This window comes from Coenobita brevimanus, chromosome 69 (genome assembly GCF_032717465.1).
Source record: "Coenobita brevimanus isolate Jiangsu-jjx chromosome 69, ASM3271746v2, whole genome shotgun sequence".
In the NCBI taxonomy this organism is placed as follows: Eukaryota; Metazoa; Arthropoda; class Malacostraca; order Decapoda; family Coenobitidae; genus Coenobita; species Coenobita brevimanus.
In genome coordinates this window covers 22,407,828-22,421,029 of record NC_137022.1, presented here as the reverse complement: position 1 = coordinate 22,421,029, position 13,202 = coordinate 22,407,828, and positions in this window count along the sequence as shown.

The window sequence follows — 13,202 nt, the reverse complement described above, 5'->3', positions numbered from 1 at the left end:
CCTGTCGCAGCCCCACTCTCACAGGAAACCAATCACTCACAGCATTTCCCACTCTTACACACGCTCTACTATTTACATAAAAACTTTTCACCCATTTTAGTAACCTACCATCAAGTCCATACAATCTTAAAACAGTCCACAATGCCTCCCTATCAATTCTATCATACGCTTTCTCAGTATGCACTTCTCTTGATCGAGCTAGTCAGTTTCAAAGCATAAAGACAAATCACGCTGCAAACAGTAGATCAGACGGCAGGAAAGCCCATCAATTCATCACATCTGCATGATTATTTTCCGAGAAGTCTTTATTACCACACCCCAAAAGGACAGATGCCCACTCATTGTGTAGAGAGGCATGTAGATTGATTGTTTGGCGTGAGTGTTGCACAGTTCGGGTACCTCTTCTTGCTAAATGTACTCAGCTTGCATCTTGCACTGCAGAGTGTAGTCAACAACGATATAGAAAGATCGGATGTCTTCTATCTTCTTCACAAGCGTCAGAAATTAGCAAACTGAGGCCTTGTTAATGCTTTCTCGCTCAGAGTGTTAAGAACGTGGCCCGTAGTCTCTAATTACGGAGGGTGAAGGATCGCAGCTTTAAGTCAGAGAGAGAGAGAGAGAGAGGGGGGGGGGAGGAGCATACAGACATACATACGGAGAGAGAGGCAGAGAGAGAGGAATGTGGCGGAATATGTGGCATGTGGCGTGGTAAGGCCGTGGGTCCAATATTTCACCGCTGTATCTCTCTTGCCCGTCCCTCCCGCCTGCATTGCTGCCTCAAGATATGCAAAGCAGATTTATTCAACATGCCTTTCTCCCCCTCCCCCATCCCTCTCCCCTCTCGCTCAACCCCCACCTTCCTCTCCCCCACCCCTCTGTCTTCCACTCAGCCTTTGCTCTCAATTCCCTCTCTCTCAGCCCCCCTCCTTTCCCCTTCCTATCCCTCTCTCTACCGTCCATCCTTCCCTCTCTCTTCCTCCTCTCTCTCAACCCCACACCTTCCCCTTCCCTACCTCTGCTGCTCAACCTTCGCGTTCCCTTCCATCTCTCTAAACCTCCTCCTTTCCCTTCTCATCTCCATCCCGTCTCCTCCCTTTCACTGATCTCCCTCCTTCCCTTTCTTCCCCCCCTGTTTCCTTCCCCCCTATCTCTCTCTACCTCCCCCCTCTCCTCTTCCTTCTCCCAAACCCATTCCCTTCGTCCCTCTACCTCGTCTTCCTCCTTCCGTCTATCTGTCCTTCCTCTCCTCTGTTCTGTCTCCCATTTCCTCCTCTCTTCTTTCGTCGTTGCTTTTTCTCCCTCTATCCCCTCTTCCTCTCCCTTGCTTCCTCACTTGCATCCCTCCCTTTCCCTCCCTCCTCCTTGCCACCTGTCCCAGATCCTTCCTGCCCCTTCCCTCCTCCCTCCTTTTTTCCCCCTAGCCTTCTTTCCTCCCCCCTCCTCTCTGTTTTTTCTCTTCCATCTTTCCCTTCTACCTCTCCACCTCTTATTCCCAATCCCCCTCCCATCTCGAGCCTTCCCTTCTTCATTTTCCTCGTTTCTACCTTCCCTGCATTTCTCTATAGTTCCTTTTTTCCCCCTATCTCCTTCTCCACCTCATCTTCCTTTTTTTTTTTCCCTTCCTCCCCTCCCAGTAACTCCCCCCGTTCACTTTCCCCCTTTTTACTTCTATTCCCTTGGCTTTCCCTGCTCCATCATTTCACTTCCTCAGTTCCCTCCCTCTCTCTCCTCAGACCCTTCCTCCCCCATATTCCATTCCACCAGTCCCACCTTTCTGTCTTTCTTCCATTCTCCTCTCTCTCCCCTACCCTCTCTACTCATTCTCCCTCTCCCCTCTCCCCTCTCCCCTCTTCTTCTCAGTCACTGTCCCTCACTCCACTCCTTTCCTCTCCTCCCCCCATTCCTCCACTAACATCTCCCTCATCTCAGCTCCCCCGCTCATTTCTTTCACTCATCCCTCACCCAACCTCCTTCCCCCTACCACTCCCTCCTCTAATTCTCACCTCCCCATCACTCCCTCTCTTACTTGTTAACTCGCTTCACCTAAACCAAATTGCTGTCATTCTCTCATTCTTCCCATCCCTACCCCTCTCATCTCTCTTCAACCCTTCTCTATACCTCTCCCTTCTCTCACCTCTCCTTTCCTCACTTCTTCCTCCCCCTCTCCCCTTCTCCCTCTCCCCCACCCTCAAAATCCAGGAAGGGAGGTAGGAGGGGCCTAGGGCTCGAGGTGAGAGGAGAGGGCTTGGAAAGTGGAGGAAGAATATGACTTAGGGAGAGAGGGAGAGGAAGATGGCTTAGAGGCAGAGAGAGAGAGAGAGAGAGAGAGAGAGAGAGAGAGAGAGAGAGAGAGAAATTCTGAGGGTTGCATGACAAGAGAGAGTTGAGTGAGATTTTAAAAGAAGGAAAAAAAAAATTGCATAAAGAAATAAAAGAAGCTAAAACACACACACACACACACACACACACACACACACACACACACACACACACACACACACACACACACACACACACACACACACACACACACACATCTATCTATCTATCTATCTATATGTGTGTGTGTGTGTGTTTTAGCTTTTCCTCTATGCAATATATATATATATATATATATATATATATATATATATATATATATATATATATATATATATATATATATATACAGTATATCTATCTATCTATCTATATATATATATATATATATACATACATATATATATATATATATATATATATATATATATATATAGATATCACGGGAAATAGAAAAGAAAATAACAATAAAAAAGAATAGAGAGGGTGAGATCAGAATTAGAGATGAAAAGAGAGGAGAGAAGGAGGGAGGAAGAAGATTGATGGAAGGAGGCAGGAAGAGTATGGAAAACTGGAAAAGCTGGGAAGGGGCAGGGAGAGAATCGAAGGAATGAAATGGTGGAATGGAGGCAGGGAGAGAATGGAAGGAAAGGTAAAGGGAGGGAGACTGGGAGAGAACAGAGGGGAGGGGGGGAAGGTAGTTAGGGAAAAATAGAAGGAAGGAGGGAGAAGGGAATGGAGAAAAAAAGAGGGAGAGAGAATCGAGGGAATCTGTGAGTACTCTGGGACGATGTTACTCCTGCAATGGGCAGTCAAGGGAGGAAGAGACAAAAATACAATGCTTAATGTTGGTGGGGAAGAGAGAGAGAGAGAGAGAGAGAGAGAGAGAGAGAGAGAGAGAGCAAAGAGAATAAAGACACGTGCCTTGAACCAGGAGGAGGGAGTAAGGCGGAGGAGCAGGGGGAGGAGGAGGAAAAGAGTGAGATAAAATGATGAGACTGAAGTGAAGAGCGAAAAGAAAAAGAAACAGAAATAGAAGCAATAATAAAAATAATTTTTTCTCTGACTCTGCCTGCCTGTCTGTCTGTCTGTCTGTCTGTCTGTCTGTCTGTCTGTCTCTCTCTCTCTCTCTCTCTCTCTCTCTCTCTCTCTCTCTCTCTCTCTCAAGAGCGTAGGGGCCCTGATCTAGGCTATTCTCTCCAGGCAATTGAGGTTCGTGATCTGCAGCGCTGTGTTTTCGCGACGTTATAGGTCAAGATATATTGACTAATCTTGATATAGCATAACGACTATCGTGCTGATACCCGTCTTCGCGAGTGCCAAAAGTCAAAACAATTTTGAATTTTGAGCATGACCAGTCAAGATTAGTCAATGTTACTCCCAAGGTATTTTGACTGATTCTGGCTTTCCATTTTGTAAACAAACCCAGCGCTACTGAAGTCGAGCCAACCTCGATAGTGAAGAAGAAAGAGCTTATGGCCTATTGCCACATGAAAGTGGTCCCATATAAGTTTACATGACATGGACATTCCAAACTTGCTGTCAGCTGACACCTGTGATGGCTCCATCTAGCAGCAACTTTAGTAAAAGTTCTTCATTTAAGCCCATCGAGACATGAAAATGGTCCCATATACTGTTATTTGACATGACTAGTTACATTTTACAACAAACTGTTTGAAACAAGAATCTAGGCGCAGGTCCCAGACCAATTCTGCTCTTGTTCTTCCCAAACACTACCACAACGTGAGGGTCTTGAGGATTTTGACAAGTTTACCTTGTGTCCAACAATAGTGGTACTGACCTTTCATCTGATGCCAAAATTTCAAGCAAAAATCTCGTATGGTCTGTCACATGACGAATAATATCATTTAACTCCTCTACTTGCCGAAAATATCCCAGGGCAGCCATGGCGCACGAATAAATGTTTATAGATGACGCTGAGGTAAAGGCAACACAATCTTGCCGACCCGTTTTCGCGACACTCACTTCAAATTCCATATCAGTCAAAATGGATATCAGGATGGTCTTGACCTGAGAATGTCGCGAAAACAAGACCTAGCTTCCTCTCGAGTGATGATGTATGAGCAATCAACCTGACCACCTTTTAGATTAGTACCTTTATGATCCACATTTGGCTGAAGCGTCTAAATCCACTTCACCACCAAACAGTATACAGGTACATTTGAAAAAGCAGACCATGATTATGAGATGGACATGCAGAAAGTTAATAAGAGGCGATAAAAGCAGAGTAACAATCTCATTTGAAAAAGGCAGATTAAGAATTTGAGCTCGACTTAGAACACACACACACACACACACACACACACACACACACACACACACACACACACACACACACACACACACACACACACACACACACACACACACACACACACCGAAATAAAAACAGAACAAGAAAATTTCAAATACAAATAAGGGGAAATAAAGAAGAAATAATTATGGGAAAGAAAAATATCATGCCTATAAAAGCTTGAGAAATCTGACTCGTTTTTGTCTTCTTACTGCTACTATACTCCGCGCCAGTCAACCTGTCCAAAATATATTACCCTCTTCACCATCCTCTAAGACTCGTGGAAGGTTGGTGTGAAATTTGCAATGAAATATGAATATAATACGTGACATAGATCAATAGGACGAAAATTACTCCTTAGCCATTTAGAGGCAACTGTCAGGAGGTGTGACTATAAGGACAAATTTGACTGGAGCGTATAGCGGATCATTCTAGCTTAACACAGAAGCGTCGCCAGGGGTAAAAAAGGGTTAATGAAGGCTGTATGTAGACCCTTCTGTTCGAAAAGTATATCCGAAGCTGAGTAAATTCTTTGGGGGATTCCATGATAAAATTGAAAAATACTTCAAAATATTCCTGTGGTTGAAGTCAATATTGAAAAGCAGAGAGAAAAACTAAAGAAAGAAAAAAAGAAAAAGCTGCAATAAAGAAAAACAAGAACTGACTGAATGGAAGTTAAACATCACCATCATCGTAGCGACCACGTTTTACCTTCCAAAAATGGGGTAAGGTCTATCTCTCTATCTACTGCCAGACGCAATAAGCCCGTAATGGGTGGCCATTTGACTCTGAGTTATTTGTTTTACGGGGAGGGGCACTAACCCTCCACCAACCCACTTGTTGACCCGTAGGGAGCACGTATGATTTGGTCATATGATTACCACCCAACGTTGTAAATGGTTTCTTGGCTTACAGGAAACCATTTGGCTTGTCACTCAATGTAAAGCCACCTGTAAAGGAAAGAAAAGCAATAAGAAGTGACAGGAAAGTTGGGAGAAATAGGAAGAGAGGAGGGCAGGCACAGAAAAAGAATGATAAGGGCTAAGGAAGAAGTAGGCAGCACTACATCAAGTGAGTGGATGATGGTCGCCACCACCTACCGCAGATGGGGTAAGGTATGATCCAGAAAGCAAGAAACAATATATATATATATATATATATATATATATATATATATATATATATAGAGAGAGAGAGAGAGAGAGAGAGAGAGAGAGAGAGAGAGAGAGAACAGATAAAGAACTAACCAACAGCATGCCCAATGAAATGAGCCACATACACACTCACATACCATTCAAGCCCCCAGAATCCTGCCTCCACCTCACAGGCATAAGCATACGCATGTATCCGCTTCCTGTTACCATCAGTCAGTTCTACAAATATATAAAAAATGGAGAGGATGAAGGGAAACTCATACAGATTATTATGCTTTTGGAACAGCACACGTAGAGTTTCAGACGAAAAAAGGGGAAAATGTTACAAAAGTTCCTCCTTATTTACCTACACTCGCTTGGTAGGAGTAACAGTAAACACAACAAGGTGTCTTCATAGTGAATGAGTTAAGGAGCAACAGGCAATATAAATCACTTAAGTAGATGAGCTAAGAAGGCGTCAATGTTAACAAGAACACGGTAGAAAGGATGAAAACAGAGAGAGAGAGAGAGCAAATATCGAACCTCTCTCACGACCAGGCGGAAGGGAGCGGAAATTTACCAAGGGAATTTAATTTACATTTCTTTCCCGTCAGGTGTGTGTATGTGTGTTTGTATTTACCTTTTTCCCGGAGACAGAGAGAGAGGGGGAGAGAGAGGGCGGGGGGATTACGTATATTATAAGGAGCTGGTTAGATGAAGAGAATGGATGAATGGATAGAAAAGGAGTGACTAGGCTATGCACACGCGCTTTCATGTGTGACGTGGGGAGAGGGAGAGGGGGGTGGTGGGAGGGGGGACGAAAGTTATACGGTATATACAGCTGGACTGCATGGATGTATGGATATAAAGAATGTGTGTGTGTGTGTGTGTGTGTGTGAGAGAGAGAGAGAGAGAGAGAGAGAGAGAGAGAGAGAGAGAGAGAGAGAGAGAGAGAGAGAGAGAGAGATTTCCTGGGTGTATTCATACGTTTTCACGCGATATACATGTGAAGTGGAGGGAAGGTGTTGCTTGAAAAGACTTGCATAAACACTCTCTCTCTTTCTCTCTTTCTGTCTGTCTGTCTGTCTCTGTTTCTGTCTCTGTCTGTCTGTCTGTGTGTTTGTCTGTCTGTCTGTGTCTGTCTGTCTGTCTCTCTCTGTATATATATATATATATATATATATATATATATATATATATATATATATATATATATATATATATATATATATATCAGCAACTCGAGTCAAATTTGCGTTCTCACCTGTTTTGAGTTTGATGTGGAAACCATTGTAATATAAGCGTGCCCCAGGACATTCGAGGTGTTTCAGTTCTAAGCTATGTTAAGTAGAATCAGATGAAAGTGAAGGTATTTATTTTGAAGACTATAAGGCAGACGTTCTCCTCGGTTAAGGAAGCTCCCTAACACCTCTTCCTTAGCGATTTATTTTCGGATATGGTTGGTTAATATCCTTTTGTACGTGACTTATGCAGAGTATGACGATGTTAGAGGGATTTATATGTCACAGATTTGGACAGTAAGGTTTAGTATGCAAAATAAATTGCTTAGGAAGAGGCGTTAAAGAGTTTCCTCAACCAGAGAGAATGCCGCCCTAAGGAGCAACCATACATCCATAAACCCTGTCCCACCAACTCAAAAAGCTTAATGAGTAGTGATGGAGCTCTCCCCAGCATGAAGGAAGAAGCAGACAACCTTATAAACAAGAAATGAACTCACTCACACACACACACACACACACACACACACACACACACACACACACACACACACACACACACACACACACACACACACACACACACACACACACACACACACACACACACACACACACACACACACACACACACACACACACACACACACACACACACACACACACACACACACACACACACACACACACACACACACACACACACACACACACACACACACACACACACACACACACACACACACACACACAACACCCCCCAGAAAAAAGTAACAGGAAATAAACACCCACTTCTCCTCACTCATGCCATAGTCTGTTCACCTTAATTTGGCCCTGATTTTCATCCTTTTGCAGGTTATCTTACGCGGCTCAATAGAAAAAAAAATACGGCTTTACATCTTTTTCATGGCACTTCTTCGTAACCTCCATCGTATTCTAATGTTAATCTCTTGTTACAACTCAGATGAAGCGATGAAAGTATTAGGCCAAGTTGGACTGAAAAATGTATAGCTTCTCCTTGTCCGTTTTTCCAGCAGGTGTATTGTATAGGTGTGTTCCAGGTGCCGTCAGAGTACATCTAACACCTATTCCTTACTGATTTATTATGCACATTACACCTCAATAATCCCATGTACGTTATTCGTGTCTTTTCATAACGGACATAGCTTGCACACGCAGCATAAAAGACAACATTACCGTACCATATATTAACCAACGAGAATACGGGCCCGGATTGTACTGGAAAAACACCCACTGAGGTCTGTTTACTATTATACTCCCATCACTGGCGTCCTCGGTTGATCTGGCAAACTTTGGATAATAAGGTTAAAGTTTTCTCTGAGGTAAATTGCTTTGTCCCCTCATGATAGGAATAACTCTATGCTGCTTTTTCTTATGTATATCTTTCTGTTAGTTCGTCGGTAAATTAACAGATATTTCCAACTAAAATTTCAGTGAAACCAATACAGCTGATTCGCCTTTTTCACCAATATACAACACCAAATGTATGGAAAAAGTTGTGGAATTTTGGAACACTACACCATTATATACAACGAGGACTCACTGTGTTCTATTCCATCTTACTCCAGACGATTTATACAGCAGAGGGTTAGCCATACGAACCTGAGGGTGTTAATCTTCATTGTACTGCATTAGGTAAAATTCTAATCCTCCATTTCTGGTTCCCACGGCACTCTTGGGTGAGACCAGTTTTACTCAAGTAGTGCTGGTTGATAAATCTCGTAATTTTGCAGGTGCATAATCCTGTTTCTGCATCCCTCTCGCCACACGTAAATGGAGAAGAAGAAGTAGAAGAAGAAGAAGACGGGAGAAGAAGCAGGAGAAGAAGAAGAAGATTGAAGATGATGATGATGAAGAAGATGAAGAAACAGAAACAGAAACAGAAAGAAGACGAAAAAACAGAAAGAAGATGAAGAAACAGAATGAGGAAGAAGAAACAGAAAGAAGAAAAAGGGGAGGAAGAAGAATTTACCGTGCAAACTTCATTTTTTTTTTTTTAAATTAATTAGAAGAGGGTTTTTACTTATTCCTAGTCTGAAGTTCAACATTATTCAGAACTGCTTCACCCAGGAGTGCATCACACACACACACACACACACACACACACACACACACACACACACAAACCTATCCACTAAACACAAAATAACTTCACACAAACAAACAAACGGTCACATTATCCCTATCTTTACAATGACGACTTTCTGTAGTTGCTTCCTAATATTTACTGAAGATTTTGCTCTCTTTAAGAAATACCTCTCTTACAGAAAATAAAAAAGAGAAAAAAGAATGACACAGTAAACCCTTCAAGCTCAAAACCCCTCTCCTATGCTGAATAAAATCGTCTGATAATAGCAAAAACTGAATATAATACTGAATAAATGTATGAAAAGATAAATACCTAAAAATATACATAATTTAAAGAAAACGACGTCCCGGAAGCAAGGGATAAAAAAAAACGGGAGAACTCACGAACATACGCAACATATAAACGTTCACAAGCCACTTCACACACACACACACACACACACACACACACACACACACACACACACACACACACACACACACACACCGTTTCTCTTTCTCCCTCCTCCCCCCACACATATACAAACACACACACCATTGACCCCGATGTGCTGTGTGTGTGTATGTGGTCGGTGGGGTTACGATACCAGGTGATGTGTGTGTGTGTGTGTGTGTGTGTGTGTGTGTGTGTGTGTGTGTGTGTGTGTGTGTGTGTGTGTGTGTGTGTGTGTGTGTGTAAGGAAGAGAGAGAGAGAGAGAGAGAGAGAGAGTGAGAGAGGGGGAGAGAGAGAGAGCGCATTTGTGAGCATAACTGTGTGGTGCTTTATCAACGTATTTAAGTATGCTTTATCATCTCTCTCTCTCTCTCTCTCTCTCTCTCTCTCTCTCCACCACACTCCCTCCCTCCGTCATCCACCACACTCCTTCTTCCTCCCACCACATTCCCTTCTTCACTTCCTTTCTCCCTCCATCACACTCCCTCCCTTCCTCCCTCCACCACACTCCCTCCCTTTCCACCACACTCCCTCCTTCCCTTCACCACACTTCCTTCCTTCTCCACACTCCATAACCCTTCATCACACTCCCTCCTTCTACAACACACCCTCCCTCCCGCCACCACACTCTCTCCCTCTACCACACTCCCTCCCTTCTCTCGGCATACCCCCTCCCTCTCCATTCACCACACATCTTCCCTCCCTCCATCACACCTACACCACACTGTCTTCCTCCTTCCCTCCCTCCCTCCCTTCCCCACACTCCCTTCACCCCTCCACTCCCTCTCCCCTCCATACTCCTTCCCTCCCTTAGTAATATTCCTCCCCTTACCACCACCACTCCACGTCTGTCCCTCCCTCCACCAAATTCCTTCCCTCGTTCCCTCCCTCTACTACTTTCCTTTCCCCATTCCTCTCCATCACACTTCCTCTTTCCTTTCACAACACTCTTTATCAGCCACACTTCTTCCCCCCTCACTTCTCTCTCTCTCTCTCTCTCTCTCTCTCTCTCTCTCTCTCTCACCACCCAAACTATTTTTTAACACTTTTCACGCCCCTTCACGCCGCCCATGCACTCCTATAAAGAAAATGGATGACTGCAACTGACTACCCATACCAGGGCCCACTATTTTATTATCGCCCGCTATTAACAAAGCGAGGCGATATAGTTTTTGTCGGCGTGTAGGTGTGTGTGTTTTTGTTCCCAAAATATCTCGAAAATTGTAGACGAATTTTCACCAAACCTTTAGGAAATAAAACCTCCGTGGATCGGCAGAAATGAATAAGTTTTGGTGGAGATTTTATTAAGGGCGACCGAATGCCAGCCGCCATATATCAAACTGCATGTTGGTCAGTATCTCAGCAACGGATACAACGGATAAAGATATTTTCTTCGAATCCGGCTTGTAGGTAGTTTGTGGCGGGCGATTAGCATTCGGCCCCAGAATGCTTTTTGTTTCATTAATAATGTACATAACGCTGGAAAAAACTTTGACCCAGAATTTTTAGACAGTTGTTTTTAAGGGTTAGCTTTAAATGATGCATGTGGTTGCATTTTTTATACTTTATGTTTGCTATATTTTTACGACAAATTTTAGAGGCTTCCTACTTTTATTTCTTTGGGGGTTTAAAGAAATTAATAACACTGGAGATATTACTACAATAGTAAAATATGTGTAATGGTGAAAGTACATGGACAAAAAGATGCTAAATACCAGAAATCTATGCGTAATATATACTTAAGCCGGTATAGAATAAATCAAAAATACATACAACACAAAGTAGTAGATTTCTTCACATCACAAAAGTAACTCCCAAATAAAGATCTCATATAGCAATAAAGAAAATAATAAAAAATCGCGGTAAAAATGAGACGAGCAAGAGGGTGTAAGAGTGGACGCGTCCCCCTAATCACATTCTGTTCACTTAATTAATATGTCACCAGCACAAATTACCCTCTAATTATACACTAAGGGGTCACATTTTTCAGATTTAAAGTGAACGTTGCTTAATAGGGACAAAATTGGACCCTTCCTGAATAGGCTATACTCTTTTCACCATAACTTGTCCTAAGCCTGCCATTTCTGCATCGTCAATAAGCTATGGCAATACACTAGCACTACCTTTAGAATATGATGCTAGTCATGAAGAAGTGTTATGGAAAGGATGAAAAGCCGTAGTGTTGTTTTTTTTCTGCCACTGAGCTACAGGAAATGCTCTGAAAAATAATAAAAGTCGAACATTTTGGTCAATTAAAAGTAACAGAAGAACCAGAGTCAGAATTTGTTGGATCTTCGCACTGAACTGGTTGCTTTTCATTTGTGTTCTATCTTTTATGTTTGGGTTTTGTCGGGTCTGCTTTTCATCCCCTTTCATCGTACTTTTTTTTTCCTTTTTCTTTTCCTTGGCTCCGTACACTCGTTTCCCGGCGCACTCCTAAGCGAATTTTCTTCATCCCCTTCAGCCCGATGGATAGATAGATATAGATAGATAGATTGATTGATTGATAGATAACAGATGGACACATACATGGATATAAAGACGTATAGATCGCATTATTCTTGCTTACACCGGATGACATAATACGACTTAGGAAAGGCCTGGTGCAGGAGGGGGACTACCTCACGTGGCAGGGCGGTGAAGGTTCCTGGGTATACAAACGTCCCTCAGTTACCCCCCAAAACCCCCCAAAAGAGGATAGTGGGCTGTAGAAAATGAGTAACTTTAGTCTTCAACCGAACGGGTTCATGTTTAGATGCGCGTGAGGTTGCAGCTATTACAACTACTACCACTACCACTACTACTACTACTACTTTTACTACTACTACTGCTACTACTATTACTGTTTCGGTGCTATCCTAAATTGAATATAATACTCAAAAATGCGGTTTAAACAATAATAAACAAAAGGTGTCATGGTAGTGAAGAGGTTAAGCTCAGCAGAAGGTTCAGTCAGGCGAGAAGCACAAAAATAAAGGAAAATCAGCAAGAGAGAGAGAGAGAGAGAGAGAGAGAGAGAGAGAGGTTAGTAATGCATAGAGTTCGAGACTAAGAAAAAATGAGTCTTACCTGAAAGGGGGGAAGCAAGAGGAAAAGGAAACTGAAATGGGGAGAAGAAAAGACCGTGGCGTGGGGAAGAAAGGAAGAAAAAAACAAGTAAAGAAAGGAGAAAGAGAGGTGGAGGAAAGAAAGTATGAAACTGAAAGGAAAAATAGGGAAAAAGTGTAAGAGAAAAACTGAAGAGAAAATCGTGGACAGAAGGAAGATGGAGAGAGAAAAAATGGAGGGAAAAGGAAAGGAAAAAAATAAAAGGAGAGGAAGAAAGGGGGAAAAATGCAAGGAAAAGGAAGGTCCGGGAGAGAGAGAGAGAGAGAGAGAGAAAGAGAGAGAGAGAGAGAGGGAGACTGTTTAATGATAATGAGACATGTGACAGGAAAGGAAAAATAAAGTGACGGGGTAGAGGGGTGGGGACGGGGAGGGGAGGGAAGATAACGCTGGAGAGAGAGAGAGAGAGAGAGAGAGAGAGAGAGAGAGCGAAGGGGGAGAGGGAAGGCGTGACAGCGAACAGAATTTTTCAAGAAAGAGAAATGAACCGAGGAAAGGAAGATGGATGGAAGAGAAAAAGAACAGAGAACAGAGAGAGAGAGAGAGAGAG